The sequence below is a fragment of the Juglans regia genome, chromosome 6 (assembly GCF_001411555.2).
Source record: "Juglans regia cultivar Chandler chromosome 6, Walnut 2.0, whole genome shotgun sequence".
Classification (NCBI taxonomy): Eukaryota; Viridiplantae; Streptophyta; class Magnoliopsida; order Fagales; family Juglandaceae; genus Juglans; species Juglans regia.
The window spans coordinates 7,622,598-7,638,761 of record NC_049906.1 but is presented as its reverse complement, the minus strand read 5'-3'; positions in this window follow the sequence as shown (position 1 = coordinate 7,638,761).

The following is a 16,164-nucleotide window of genomic DNA, read 5'->3' as shown; positions in this document are numbered from 1 at the left end:
TATTTTAGCCACCGAAAACAGAGCAACCCAACCCGGTGCACTTGTCGTTCGAAGCCACCACACACGATGCCAGCGCTTCCACGTCATTACCACCGGCATAGAGAACTCCGATGGTCACTCCACGCCACTCCTATCCGCCGCGTCCCACTCGGTAAGCCACCGGCAACACCTCCGTGTTACACTCTCTCGGCTTACGCTATGTCTTTCATTTTTCCTCATTCGTTGGTCTCTCTCTCTCTCTCTCTCGTCCAGTGCTCCGCCGAGATCACCGTTGTCTGCCTAGCCCCTCGCCTACGTCACACACTGCTACTTGATTTCCTCCGTGAGTAAGCCCTGCCGTGCATGTTATATTGTTTTATGCAAGTTTTGTTAGTTTACAAAGAATTAAATGAAATTACCGTAATACCCTTTACTACATGTTATATTAATGGGCTTTTAAACTTTTATTATGTATTAGTACACTGTTATTTATTTATGATTACAGAAAATTATTTTAACATGTTATTAAGTAAAGTTTTATTTTAAAAGTAAACAATATTGGTGTAATGTTATTTTTACATTTTAGATATAATTTAGTCTATTTAAAAATAGTTATGGTTTATTTTAAAATATTTTGGAATAATTATATTATCTAGTATTAAACTTCATAAGTTGTTTTCATTAATAAATAAGTTAGATTTTTAAATGTTTTTAGTCGAAGTTATCAAATGGACATTAGTGATTTTAGAAAGGGATTATATATTTTAAGGTTATGAAATTTTAGGTTTTGAGGAATTAAGTAGGTTATTTTAGAGGTTTAGGATTAAATATTGAAATAAGTGGTTAATTGGAAATTTACGGGAATTACTTGATTATTTTATAGGTGACGATTGTTAATTGTTCGACATTTTGAGGAAAATTCTGAAAAGCTAATAAGTTCAGGTAAGCGGGGTTCCTATGCTAGACTTTCCATTAAAATAAAATGAGCTGAGGTTATTTTTGAAAAATATGCATGTTTTGTTATGAAAAGAAATTTGAACTACCTCAGTTATTTGTTCTACATTACTAATGAGATTCTGTTTAAGAAGAAAGTATTTTCTATCATGACTGGTGTAGACATGAACTTATTTTTGACATTCTGTTTCTGAACTTTGACAAATCATATCATGTTGTGATATGATTTTGTTCTGTTTCGAAGATTTTGTTTAGTACTCTGTTTGGATAAGATGTGATTTCTGAAAACTTTTGGCATGACTCTCTGATTCTTAAATTGATTCTGTTTCCGCGCTGTTCAGTTACGGCCCTGCCACAGGTGATAATAGTGGCATACGGCCCAACCACGGGTTACAATAGTGGATACAGCCAACCACGGGTTATAATAGTGGATACGGCTCAACCACGGGTAATAATAGTAGATACGACCCAACCACGGGTAATAATAGTGGATACGGCCCTGTCACGGGTTATAGTAGTGGTCTCTGTTTTGAGTGCACACCTTGGTTACAGAGTGATTTATGTTCTGCTTGGCTATCCGCAGATGCACAACCCTACCACAGGGATTATACATGGCCTTTGTTTTGATATGATGTTCTGATGATGATGATGATCATTTATGCTATGCCAAAGAATATTTTTGAATGAAATTATTTCTAAATCTTCGCTCTGATATTTTGATAACATGTTTTGCTTCCGCACTCTAAAAATGAAAATGTTTTATTCTGCATTCTGATTTCTGTAAATGCTCGTGTTTATACACTGGTATATGTTCTCTGCTTACTGAGTTGTTGATAACTCATCCCTTATCTCCATATATTTTTCAGATAATTTTGATGGTTCAGTTGGAGAACAAGAGTAGGAAGTTTTAGTAAGGTGTGATGATCGAAGTGGAATAAGTGACTAAGGGTACAAGTGTTTATTTGAAAGTCGTTGTTAGTAAACTGATTTTATTTTTTGGGTATTTTGATTTGTGGAGTTAAGGATAATTTTGAGTTTTGGAGAGTTTTTAATTTATGTTATTGAGATTTTCTTTACTGTCCCCATATAGAAACTTAGATATTTGGTTTGATTAAATGGATTAATATTTTATGGGATTTTCTGGACTTTATAGTTGTATTATTTAAGTTGATTTTAAGTATTAAGAGTTAACTCTCTAGACTTCCAGGAATGGGGCGTTACAGGACAAGAGCTACCACAATAAATGTAGCACCCTGCCTCTCGAGCATAAAAGATCATGACCACTGCTAACGAGCTCCACAAGGGACCAGGTATAAATCAAAGCAAGCTGACAACTCGAGAATGTGTTTTCACTCTTTAACATTCGCTTCAACCCTTCCCATTTCTTTGGACATACACAAATCAATTCTAACTTTAGCATCGGAGGCTAGCTAGCCGCCAGCCACACCTTCCTCCCTTTTGTAGGTACCAAGTAATCGTTGTGGAAGGCGGCTACAAAAGATGCCTAAACTCTTCAATGTTGGCATGGCACAATAACTCGGGCAACTTAACTACAGACGGGGCAAATTACATTAAAAGCAAGTAAAGATGGCTATGACTTTTTAGAACCAAAAAACCCAAACATATTGGAACACCTCGTATTTTAGTGTATTTTTAATCGAATGATTATTTTTTATTAATTTAAAAATTGATTCTCTTGTTTTAAATTTTCATATTTTAGTGGGTTTATTTTTATGATTTTTAATTTGTGAAAATTAAATTTGACATGTTTCCTTAATATTAATAATTGTTATGCATTTAAATTTCTCTTTATTTTAAATTAATTTATTGTTGGGTTTGATTATTTTATTTTCATTTAATCACTACGTTTGAATTATTTTATTTAACTTGCTGTTTTGAAATCATTTCCGTTAGATCATTTTTGTGACCCAAGATGTGAGGGTTGGACCCCATTTCTTTCCCTCACTTTTTCTTTTTCGCTTTTCTTTTTTCTCCTCTTTTTTCTTTTCCTACTTTTTCTTTTTTTTTTCTCTTCTCCTCTCCCGCACGCCGCACCCTCTCCCCCGTGCGTTTTCTTCCTCTCACCCAGCCCGTCGCTGCGAGCTGCCATGACAGACACCGCCCAGCCCATTCGCTCCCCCACCGGCTGGCGACACCACCCCTCTAATCTCAGCCCCTCTCGTACCACCGTTTGCTCCCACGCACGACCCAAGTGTAGCACCTCTCGTGTTCGCGTGCCACTGTCGCGCGACCTCCAGCCACCATTTCTTCATCACTTCATCCTCGACCTCCTAGTAACCCAATGGACCCAACCCCAGCTCCAATCTGTCACTGGTGAAGCACATCCAACCCCATTTTTGATTTGGGTATTTTTGGTCTTCAACCACCCTTTGCGCCGCCACCCACGGCCAACCACCACTACCACTAACTTCACCAATATCCTTAAGCCCTACCCTAGCAATCTCGGGTCTTGGTTTGTCCCCGTTCAAAAGTGGGTTTTTGAGACCCATGGCCACAGTGCATTTGACACTGTTTTGTTGCTGCGTTGCCGCTTCTAGCACCTCTATGATCTTTCAAAAATTATATTATAACATTGTAAGTATTTTCTTATAGAACTTTTGAGATTTAAATGTATTTTTGCGCTAACTCATATTTACTTCGAATTGGTTGGTTGTGCTGGACTGAGTCCGTGGAGTAAGGGGGTCGGTTGGATTGGATGATGGAGTTGTTCGTGTAATTGGTTTATGATGTGAGATTTATTGGCTGTTTCGGGTTTAGATATTGGTGTCTTGAGGTTGACGTTAGTTATGGTGGATATTGATAATTTTAGAAAGTGATGATATATTTTGGGATTATGAGGGTTTTAAGTTTTGAGGAATTAAAATAGGTTATTTTAGAAGCTTAAGCTTAAATATCGAAATACGTGATTATTTTTATAGGTGACGATTTATAGTCGACTCGACATTTTTTGTGAAAATTTTCGAAAAGCTAAGAAGTCCAGGTAAGCGGGGTTCCTATGCTAGATTTGCATAAAAATAAATAAATTGAGGTTGGTTTGTAAAAAAAAATGTGCATGTTGTTTTAAAAATAAAATGTGAAAAACAACCTCAGTATATGTTTTGCATTCAGTCATGAGATACGTATGAAAGATAAAATAAATGTTTTGCCATGAATAGTGTAGACATGAGCAATATTTAACATGTTTCTGAAATATGCAAAAGAGCAATTATGATATCGTTGAGATTTTTATGCATGTGATATGAAATGATTTGGATCTATTTTTGATCAAATGAAAATTATATAAATATGTTTCACACATGTTTTGATATGATATGGATATGATAAAACTTTGGCATACTTATCTGTTCTGAATCTGATTTCTGAATATGGTTCTGATATGATGATACTGGTTCACGTGATATGGTTGGTACCAACATGATATGATATGATATGAGTGCACCCACTTTGGAAACAAAGTGGACTTTTTACGTGTTCTTTCCTTTTTGCACACTCTGGGCTCCGAGATTGAAAAAGAGGAAGTTCACCATATGATACTTCCTGGTTTGGCCACCGGGGATAGCACAACCCTACCACGGGGGTTAAACATGGTATATGATATGATACGAAATGATATGATAAGATGAAAATATTCAGTTATGTTATGCCAAAGCTTTTTTGCATATGAAACGAATCTTTAAATATGAATAGTTGATTTTGAGTATGAAAAGATTGAAAAGTCGCTCTAATTTTCTGATAACACGTTTTCTGATATCTGCATATAAAAATAAAATGTTTTGTTTCTGCATACTGAACTTTCTGAAAGGGTTCATGTTTACATACTAGCATATGGTCTCTGCTTACTGAATTATTGATAACTCACGCCCTCTTATATCTAATATTTTCAGATGATTTTTGGATATTTCAGCTGAGGATCAGGACTATGAAGAATTGGGTGAGATGACTTAAGAATAGGGGATTAAGAATAGAAAACTTTCGATGAATATTGGTGATTTTTTATAATTGTATTGTTGAAATGTGAGTTTAAGTGACATGTAGAGGAGTTGGTAATTTTGGAGATTACTGTATGGAAGACTTTATATACGAATATGTGTGGTTAATTAAATTTGAAGTGTTTACTTTGGATTTGGAACTTTTGAAAGTGTATTAGCAATGTTGGAGTTGATTATCAGGTGTTTTGAGTTAATTCTCCGGACCCTCGGGGTCGGGACGTTACACATATGTTAAAGAATAAGAGTCTCAAAAGGTGAAGAAATAATTGCACTTATTTTCGAAGCTACTGAGCTATGACCGGCAGATTCATGCAGAACACTAGGGGTACGTTTGGGTAGTGAGAATATTTGAGAAATGTTGAGAATATTTGTGAATAGTTATGAGTAGAGATTAAAGTAAGTTTGTGGGTCCCATTGAGAGTATTTTGAGTTGTTTGGATGTGTGTAGTATGTTTAGTTGTTGACTTTTGGACAGGTAGTTGAAAAATGTGTGGGTCCCATAAATATTATAGTGATTTTTTAATATTAATAAGTATTGTAGTGATTTTATTTTATTTTTATATATAATAATGATAAATGTTATAATGATTTTATTTTTAATTTATATATAATAGAGATAAATATTATAATGATTTTATTTTCATATATATAATAGTGATAAATATTATAGTAATGTTATTTTTTATTTATATATTATAGTGATTTTATTTTTTATTTATTTATAATAGTGATAAATATTATAGTGATTTTATTTTTTATTTATATATAATAGTGATAAATATTATAGTGATTTTGTTTTTTATTTATATATTATATTGGTTTTATATTTTATTTATATATAATAGTGATTTTATTTTTTATTTATATATTATAGTGATTTTTATTTATTTATATATTATAGTGATAAATATAATAGTGATTTTATTTTTTATTATATATTATAGTGATTTTATTTTTTATTTATATATAATAGTGATAAATATTATTGTGATTCTATTTTTTATTTATATTTAATAGTGATAAATATTATAGTGATTTTATTTTTTATTTATATATAATAATGATAAATATTATAGTGATTTTATTTTTTATTTATATGTAATAAATGTTATAGTGATTTTATTTTTATTTATATATAATAGTGATAAATATTATGGAATGTTTGTGAATAGTTATGAGTAGAGATTGAAGTGGGTTTGTGGGTCCTATTGAAAGTATTTTAAGTTGTTTGGCATGTGGAGTATTTCCAATAGTACGAAAATACTTGGAAAGTGCTGAAGTATGTTGGCTACCCAAACGCAGCCTAACTCTTCTGGAGGGAGGAATAGACCCTCTTCATGCTTCTTTGCATCATTAAATTGTGGCTTATTATACATATGCTACAAAATCTCTATCTTACATTGTCACACCTAGAATTTTTAGGATTAGGAGGTGAAATTTTTTACTTTGCAAAGGTAGCTTGATAGTAGTACCTAAAACTATGACTTCTATAACAAGGAAGACAAAACATCCCTTCACACTCTCTCTCTCTCTAAAAGAAAACTCTATTCTTTCTCTTTACCAAAAACAAGAAAACACTCATAGGAGGGGAGGAATGTAGTTTCGTTATCTGTATATTTTCTCTCTCTAGTTTTCCTTCTATGTAAAAAATGTCAAAATTTTCACTTTTCGGTCGCCTAAGTTATGCATGTGCCCCACAGCATATTTCAAAGGTAACTGATCTACAACACTCCTAAACGACTTTCAAAATGGAGTATCATATGAGTCGTATGTGCCGGCCAAAGCCGAGAGTTGCCACATAGTACACACGCCATACTGTTTGACTTCCTGGCCTCCAGAGACAACCTTCACTACTAGTGCGTGAGCCCCATGTGCCGGTGTGTTGTTTTGTGACACAGGTGATTCACAAAGAGCTTTTCATTTCAACTCTAGACATCTAATTATATATGTTCTTGCTTTCCTTGAACGAGGACATATATTGATAGTGGACGTGAGAATCTCCAGCAAACAAGCCAAAATGGTTCCTTGCAGTGATTTGGTCATGACCTTTGACAAAAACCATTCGGTCTACTTGTTAGATGACATTAAACTTCTTAACGTAGTCACCTCCTAATTGGTAAAAGAACAAGGGCCTGGGCAATTGCTCAATTGTACATCTGCTTCTAATTTAATACAATTTTCTTATAAAAAAAAACTTAGACTTCTATAAATAATGAATAGATCAGCTCTAATTGTCCTATTTCAATGCTTGTCATCCCCAACTATAAGAAATAAAAATGGTTGTCAACCCCAATAGGTGCATTAGAAGAGAGAAATGAATTGATTAGGTTGACCATATCCAATTAGAAGCTGGACGTTCTTGAACACACAATGATTGGGAAACTTTTATTAGGCGATATTGTGGTAGTCTGAATTAAGGATTGATGATGAAGATTAGAGACAGTTCACCTTAAGGCATTATAGTCCTGAAAACATGCAAATTTTCCAAAACCAAAGAAAACCCAATATGCTAAACTAAAGAAAAACTGAATAGGAAAATTGTAAAGTAAAATCCGAAAATGCCAAAAACAAATCCATAAGAAAACAAAACCCTAGAACTTCCAGTGTAACACCAACGTTAGTTACACACAAATTGAACCGAAATCCTAACTTCATGTACATAACCCAAACCCATTAAACTACAATTCAGTTATGACTACCTCCATCCCAAAGCAACCGACAACTCTGAACCACAAACATAGACAATAAAGACACAATAATCTTCTTTCTTACGCATTCTTGCAACACAAAATATAGAGATGAGAGAGAGAGGCAGCGGTGGAGAGATGGTTTACGAATGAGGAGGAGGAGCATGGCAGTCTAGGTGGCAGAACATGACCGAGGAGGCATAGGGACGGGAGAAAGACCAGGAAGTGCTCGACATGATGGAGCCGCTAAGTCTTGGTGTGGGTACACTTATGGGTGTACACCGATGGTTTCAGCATCGGTTTTGGCACAAAACTAAGACCCCACCGACGTCTGCCATGAGAGCCCAGCACCGGCCAAAACTGCTCGATTGGGGAGAGAAAACTGATATTATCGGTCTCGACGCAGCGCAGTCTGCCGTCGGCGTCTCTGTGACGGAGGAGGGATGCCGCATCCATTGTCGAGTGAGAGTAGAAGCTTAGGGTTTAGTGTTGCAGAGGAAGGAGAAGACGCAGGAGGAAGGAGAAGATGCGAGGAAGAAGAAAAAGAGGGGGGGGAGTGTTTAATGAAACCTAATTCAAAACGACGCCGTTTGGTTTAAAGATAGACGGCATCGTTCTATTTGTTTTTTTTTTTTAAAGTTCCACTTTTAAAAACGATGTCGTTTCACTCATTTAAGTGAAATAGAGCCGTTAATATACGTATATTCAAAAATTAGAAAGGGTCGGTCAGTTCAGTGGTTTCTTAAGGGCTCAAACCGGCACCGAACCGCCGACAGGTTCTTCATCGGTTTCAGCCGGTTCCTGAATCCGACGGCCGGTCCGGGTCGGAGGTGGTCGGTCCGGCTGGTTCCTGTACAGCCCTAGGTACACTACATCGATGACAAATGCCAACGAGCTGGAGTGGTCATGATAGATGTAGTAGAAAGGGAAATAGAGAGATGGAAAGGCATAGAGAAGAGAAGCGTACATAGTGAGTGAGAGAGAGACAGAGAGGAAGGCAGAGAGTGGAAGGGAGCCAGCAGGGGGGTTTTCTATCCAACAGGGAAATGAGAAAGAGGGAGACATTGGGCATAAGGAAAGGAAAAAATGAAGACAACCAAACCCTATGGACTATTTCCCTTTTGTTTTAAATTTTGAAATTTTACGACAATGAAATCTCGCCTCAAATAAACAGAGAAAGCATTGGAATTTGTATCGTTGTAAAATACTTGAGAAAAAAAAAACTCCCATTTGCAGTTGATTCTATTTACCATGATGGATTTTCGCCGCAAAAGGTTTGTTTTTGCAACGACTTTACAAATTGCCAGGAGCAAAAATTGGGAACGGTAAAACATTACCACCGGAAAAATTATAGCCGCAAAAATGCATATTTCTTGTAGTGAGAGAGATAAGAGATAGACCAAAGATAAATTAGCTGGTTTAATCAGGAAAAGCAAAGGTTAACCATTGATGTCCATTTTCATTTTGGTGATGGTTCTAGCCATTTGGTACAAGTATTTGCAAAGTTTATTATTTGAAAATACGTACCTGCTATTTTTATTTTGATTGCTAAATGAATAAGGACCTTGAGTTTGTTAACATCATCGAGAAAGTATCGTCATCTATTAGTTGATCACGGAGCACTTCTTGAATTGGTCTAAAAATGCTTATTGATAAGGAAACAATAATTCTTTGTATAATTCATATTAATAGTATTATTATAAGAATAGTATTATTCTTTTTGTCATAATCCAAACAATGAAAAATTAGCAAATTTCGTTGTCTTTGTTGTTGACCAAAATTACAAAAAATTGGTCTAATTGTCATTATCAATAATTAATATTAATAGTCTTAGTTGTACTATTTAAAGCGAATAGTGATTGGGTGGAAGTACTTATAATGGAGATTGTGAAATTATCAGTATAGGAAACTGATTAAGTTACTACTGTTTTATAATTATTTTACCAGGATTAAAAAAAAAAAATGAGCCGCCCTAAATTAATTTATTAGCTTGGCACGACCATGTAATCAAGGGCATAACCTATTTAAGAATATGAAGTCTTACTTGTGCGTACGTAGAATAATAGGCAGCAGCCCACAGGCCGCTAAAACCCAAACCACTAAATCCAACCACTAAATCCAGTTGAAAACTCCATTTTGCTTTGTAAAACCACAAATTAATTATCTTAAACAAAATATAGACAAGCGTCACAAGTTAACCCATAAATTTAAACACTATTAAATTGGGCAAATAGTCTTCAATTCATACTTTCAAGCATTGAATGATGGCCATTTTCAGGTTCACTAAATCATGCTTTCATTGCTTTGATTCCAAAGAGAAAAAACCAGAGAGAGTGAGTGAGTATAGGCCTATTAGTCTCTGCAATGTTATCTATAAACTCATTTCCAAAGTCTTGGCTTTCTACCTAGTATTATCTCAAAAACTCATACAGATTTTGTTCCTGGGAGGATTATATCTGATAACATTCTTGTGGCCTATGAAATAATTTATTTTTTGAGGAATAAGAGAAGGGGAAATGAGGGTTACATATCACTCAAACTTGACATAATTAACACCTATGATGGGCTTGAATGGAGCTATCTTGAGAAGGTTATGTAGTAGATGGGATTTTAGGATAAGTGGATACAAATGATTATGTTCTGTGTGAGATCAGTGAGTTTTTTTGTTCTTATTGCCTACTGGTCCTATCTTTCCATCTTGAGGTGTTAGCTAGGGGGATCCTCTATCCCCTTATCTATTCTTGTTATGTATTGAGGGACTCACCTCTCTTCTAAATCAAGCAACACAAAGTGGTTTGTTGAGTAGGGTTAAAGTTTGTCGAGGGGCACCTTTGATTAAGCATTTGCTTTTTGCAGACGATAGTCTTCTATTTTGTAAGGCTAATGTCAATGAAACCTTGGTAGTACACAACCTGTTAGAGTCTTATGAACAAGCTTCTGGACAGAAGAGTAATAATAGGGAAAAAACTGCTATGGTTTTCAGTTCAAATGTACAACCTGCCACTAGAACTTATCTCATGCAATTTTGGGGAATTCAAGCATTCCAACGTATGATAGGTATCTTGGTGCAACACTCTGTTCCCGGAGGTTCTGTGAGTTAGCTCATATTACCTAAAATAATCTCCAACATCATAACTATAAAATTTAGAAGACCCCATAAAATATTAATTCCTTTGCTCAACCAAAATATCCATGTTCCTTCAAAAGGACAATAAAGAAATTCTCCATAACATAAATTAAAAACGTCCCAGAGACTCAAAAAAATCCTTAACCCAACACATCAAGATGTCCAAAAATAATCAATTTACTAACTATGACTCTCAAATAAATATTTGTACCCTCATGCACTTATTCCTCTACTATCATCACACATTGCTAAAACTTCCTACTCTTGTTCTCCAGCTGAACCATTAAAATTATCTGAAAAATGTTTGGAGATAAGGGGTGAGTTATCAACAACTCAGTAAGTAGAGCACATATACTAGTGGTGTAAACATAAACATGTTAAGAATGCAGAACAAAATACTTTCATTCAAAATGCAGAATCAGAATATTTGTTTTCAGAATACAAAATCAGAGCATGTTATCAAAAATATCAGAGCGAAAGTTCAAAAATATTCATAATCAAAATATATGATTCATCATCATCATCATATCAGAGCATCATATCCGAACAGAGGTAATGTTTAACCCCTGTGGTAGGGTTGTGAATTTGCGGATAACCAAGTAGATGCATATCAGAACTGAAACAAAATACCACTATTCTTTCCCATGACAGAGCCATATCATATTAGAACAAAAGTCATGTAAAACCCTCGTGGTAGGGTCTCTAACTAAACAGACTAGAAATAGAATCAGATGCAGAACTAGATAGTCATGCCAAAGGTTTTTCAAATGCCACATCTTATCAAAACAGAGTATTGAACATAATCAGAACACAACAGAATCAGATCATAAAAACATAATTTATGCACAAAATTTCATATTCGCTCTCTTTTGCACAATTCAAAAACAAAATGCCAAAATAAGCTCATGTCTACACCAGTCATAATAAAAAATACTTTATTCTTATACAAATTTTCATGAGTAATGCATAACAAATAATTGAGGTCATTTCCAAAATTTCTTTTCATAACAAAACATGCATATTTTCCAAGATCAACCTCAGTCCATTTTATTTATTTTTATGCAAAGTTTACCATAGGAACTCCACTTACTAAGACTTCTTAGCATTTCAGAAATTTTCCTCAATAAATGTCGAACAAAAATTATTCGTCACCTATAAAATAATCACGGAAGTTTTGTAAATTTTCATTTGGACACGTATTTCAATATTTAAACTTAAAATGCTAAATAACCTTTTATCCTAAAAAAAATCTAACATTCTCGTGACCCTAAGATGTCAACAATTCTCGAATACATCGATTTTCACTTAATTTCACCTACTAATCGATTAAATTCTAAAACCATTCTCGGCCCCAACTCAACTAATTTCTAACACCATAATATTATCATAATAAAAAGACAATTTTATCCCAATCCGACTTAGATCCTCCGTAAAAAAATAAACACATCTCATATCGAAATTTCAAACCTCATGCCTTGACTTTTAACTCTGGGGGTAAAAATGTAATATCATGACCTAACCTTCCTTATAAAAAATGTACGTAACATGAAACAGTAACTTTCTAAAGGAAAAGCTGAATCTTATCAGAAGGGAAACCATGTTACAGAGGCGTTGCACTCCATAGGAGAGAGCTGCTTGAGACGGCAGACTGGGTGGTGCGGGAAGATGCCGTCGATCAAGCTGAAGGGCTGGTTGAGAGAGAGATAGAGAGAGAGAGAGTGATGAGCGAGAAAGAGTGAACGGAGAGTGAGAGATGCGCGAGAGAAACAGAAAGGGAGATTACCGTGAGGCGGAGGTGGCATGGGGTGGGCCAGGGATGACAGAAGTCTTCACCAGCTATTTCTATGGGGCCGTAACGTGAAGGAGCTCCCAGTGGGTAGTGCTTGCAGTGGCTTAAGGTAAGAGGAAACACATCCTTGTTTCAGGAGTGAGGAATAGAGGTTTCACGGGATGGCTAACGGTGGCTACACTGGTGGGTTCACGTCTGCGTGACGGTGGTGGCATATGGCAGCGTTGTGGTGGAGCATGCAGCGGCTTGACCTCTTGGGAAGTTGTAGTTTTCATGTGATGGTTGAGTAAAATCGTAAAGGTGCAGGCTGGCTTTTGGCCATACGTAGGTGAGTCTCTTGCCATGCGATCGGTGTGCTTGGCGTCTCACGTGGTGCTACCCATGGTGATGATCTTCCTCTGCTGGTTGTGGGTGGTGCACTGCAGAAGTGAACGGTGGGGGGCGGAGGATTGTGATGCGAGGGCTGGGGGTACGGTGCTGAGTATGCTAACGGAGGAGAAACCCAGTTGTAGTAGCTATGGGGGCTACACGATGGTGGTTTTTGTGATCATTGCTACGTGTCGAGTGGCTGTTGGGGTTCTAAAAATTCCAGGGTGATATTGGCAGTGACGTGCCTGAGGGGCTGTGCATGAAGTGTATAAATAGGTGATATATATAAAAACCCTAGAGCAGGGAAGTGGAAATCTGCCTTGAGGGAGTGGGATACGGATTGATAAGCAGGGAGAGTTTTAGTATCTAAATCTGTTGATAGGAAGATTTTACGTGAGTAATAGAAAGGGTAAACCACAGAATCGTGGGGAGTCAAAAATCAAATGGAGAGAAAATCGGGAGAAATATATATGATTGTTTGATCAAAGTAGTGGTATATCTAGCCACTGCTGAAAACCCTAGTGGGAAGATCACGTACGTGCATGGGATATGGGAGTGAAAACTGCTCCCTGGTTGCCACGGCTTGGGCTTACTAGTGCATTCCATGTATTTGGGCTCATGGGTATGGTACGATAAATGGGCTTTTCCTTTGACTATTGGGCCTCGATCCAAAACTCTATAATATTGAGACTTGTCCTATAAATATTTTCGGCCCATAAAATATTTTTAACCGAATCCAAAAATATTTCAAGAATTTAACCATAATGGCAAGTCCATTAGAAAATTTAATGTCCGTTCAAAACTAGTTTGGGCCCGTAAAATAGTACTAAAAAAATTTCAACTAGGCTCTTCATATGCTTAACCCGGGTGTTACACTTGGTCTACCACCATTGATAGGGAGGGGTAAATACAAAGCCTTTTTAGACATAAAATACAAAGTTTGGCATAAGTTACAAAACTGGAAAGAATAACTTTTGTCTCAAGGTGGAAAGGAAATTCTTATTAAAGCAGTAGCCATGTCAATCCTCACTTACTCTATGAGCTGTTTTAAGTTTCCCTCTTCTTTGTATCATGACCTAGAGCAAATGATGGCTAGGTTTTGGTGGGGCTAGAAAAAGGAAGAGAAAAGGATTCATTGGGTAAGTTGTAAAAGAATATATGTGTGCTTCAAGGTCTAAAGGTGGCATGGGTTTCAAAAGTTTGAGTATTTTTAATGATGCACTTCTTGCAAAACAAGGTTGGAGGCTAATGCAAAGTGAGGACAGTTTGTTACACTAATTATTCAAGGCCAAATATTTCCTTAATAAAACTTACATGGAGTCAAAAAAAGGGCTTAAACAGCTCCTATGCATGGCAAGGAATCTGGTCAGCAAAGAAAAGGTTGGCTGTTGGTTGCAAATGGAGAGTAGGTAATGGAAGATAGATCGAAATATGGAAGGACAACAGGATACCAAGGATATCAGACCTTAAGCAATTAGTGGATGTGAACAGAATTCAGGATGAGGGGGCTAAGGTGGAAACACTTATTGACCCTCGTACTAAATGGTGGGATGTTTTTAAGGTGAGAGGGGAATTACCACCTCTAGTAGCAGATGAGATCCTAAAAATTACTTTAAGTTCTTAGAATCATGAAGATTTAATGATTTGGAGTATGGAGAGAAGTGGTTGCTTCACAATAAAAAGTGCATATAGGTTATTTTCTAAAATGGAGATGGGAACTGGGCTACCTGAATCATCCAGTACCAGTAACCAGAATAGAGTTTGGAAATTACTTTGGGGACTGAATATTCCAAATAAAGTTAAGGTGTTCACGGAGAGCTTGCTTGGAGGGCTTACAAACATTAGTGAATTTGAAACAGAGACTTCTAGGGTTGAATGAAGAATGTCAGCTATGTAATATGCAACCAGAGACTACCATGCATGTATTTTGTCAGTGTGTACAAATCAAAGAATGCTGGTTACAGTTGTTTCCATATTTGTATATCAGATTCTAATGTGCAATTTTCAGCCTTTTTAAGCAACTTTCTTGAAACAAAAACTAAAGAAGAGGTGGAACTTATGCTATTGTTGTCTTGGAACTACTGGTATAGGAGAAACCAGAAAATTTTCAGGGCAAACTGCTACATGCTAAATGGGTGGTTTCTTAAGCTGTCTCAATGAAACAGATGTACAAGATTATCAAATCAGAGGCAAGAACCAGGAAAAATAGAATTACAAAGTGGTCTCTTCCTACAAATGATGTTCTCAAATCAAATGTAGATGGAGCAATTTTTCATGAACAAGGTGCAGCAGGTGTGGGTTTAGTACTAAGAGATAGCAAGGAAGAGGTTCTTATGGCAGCATCAAAGAAAGAATTGGTTGTGACATATTCATATGAAGTAGAATTGTTTGCAGTCTTGAGAGGCATGCAATTTTGTCTTCCTATGAGTATTCATGAATTATAGATTGAATGTGAGTCACTATTGGTGGTTCAAGATATCCAATCTCCAACTGGTTCTTCATCTTTGATGGGGCATATACTTTAGGATGTTAAACAATTGATGCAAAGAGTGTCTGAGTGTTCTATCCAGGATGTATTTCGTGATGCCAATGTGGTGGCTCACAAGTTAGCTAGACTAGCTTTGAATGTCCAGGATGTCAATGTTTGGTATGATGATATTCCTATTTCTATTAAACAACCTGTTTGGGTTGATAAACAGTTGCAATGTTTGCTTCTTTTTTTAATGTAAAGTTTGTGATGTTTCCTAAAAAAAAAAATTCACGGCCTCAATAAGTCCCCTGGACTTACAATAACCCAAATTTATGCACATAATATCTCAATTGGGTCTAAGCTAGCTGTCAATTTGATCAGGTCCTACCAAGATATATATATATATATATATATATATAGTAATTTAATCTAATATAGTAAACCAGAAATGACCCTAATCAAATGTCGTCATTTTAGAGTTGACTATATATCTTATTCTTCCAACTTGGTGCCGTCTTTAAACCTGCGGCAGAGACAACCTCAGCAAAGACTGCAACATCCAATCACGTAAACTAGTTGTGGAAAGGTACTTTGGTTTTCTTAATGTTTCCTCATCGTATGGTTATGCTGTTTTTTTTTTTTTTTTTTTATCTTTTCATTTTCATAGAGTAACATTATAGGGCGGAGAGTAGTTAATAAATCTGACTTTTTCTTTAGGAGATTATATATTATAAGGACGACTTTGCTTTAATTTTTTTATTTTTATCCTCGTTTGGTTT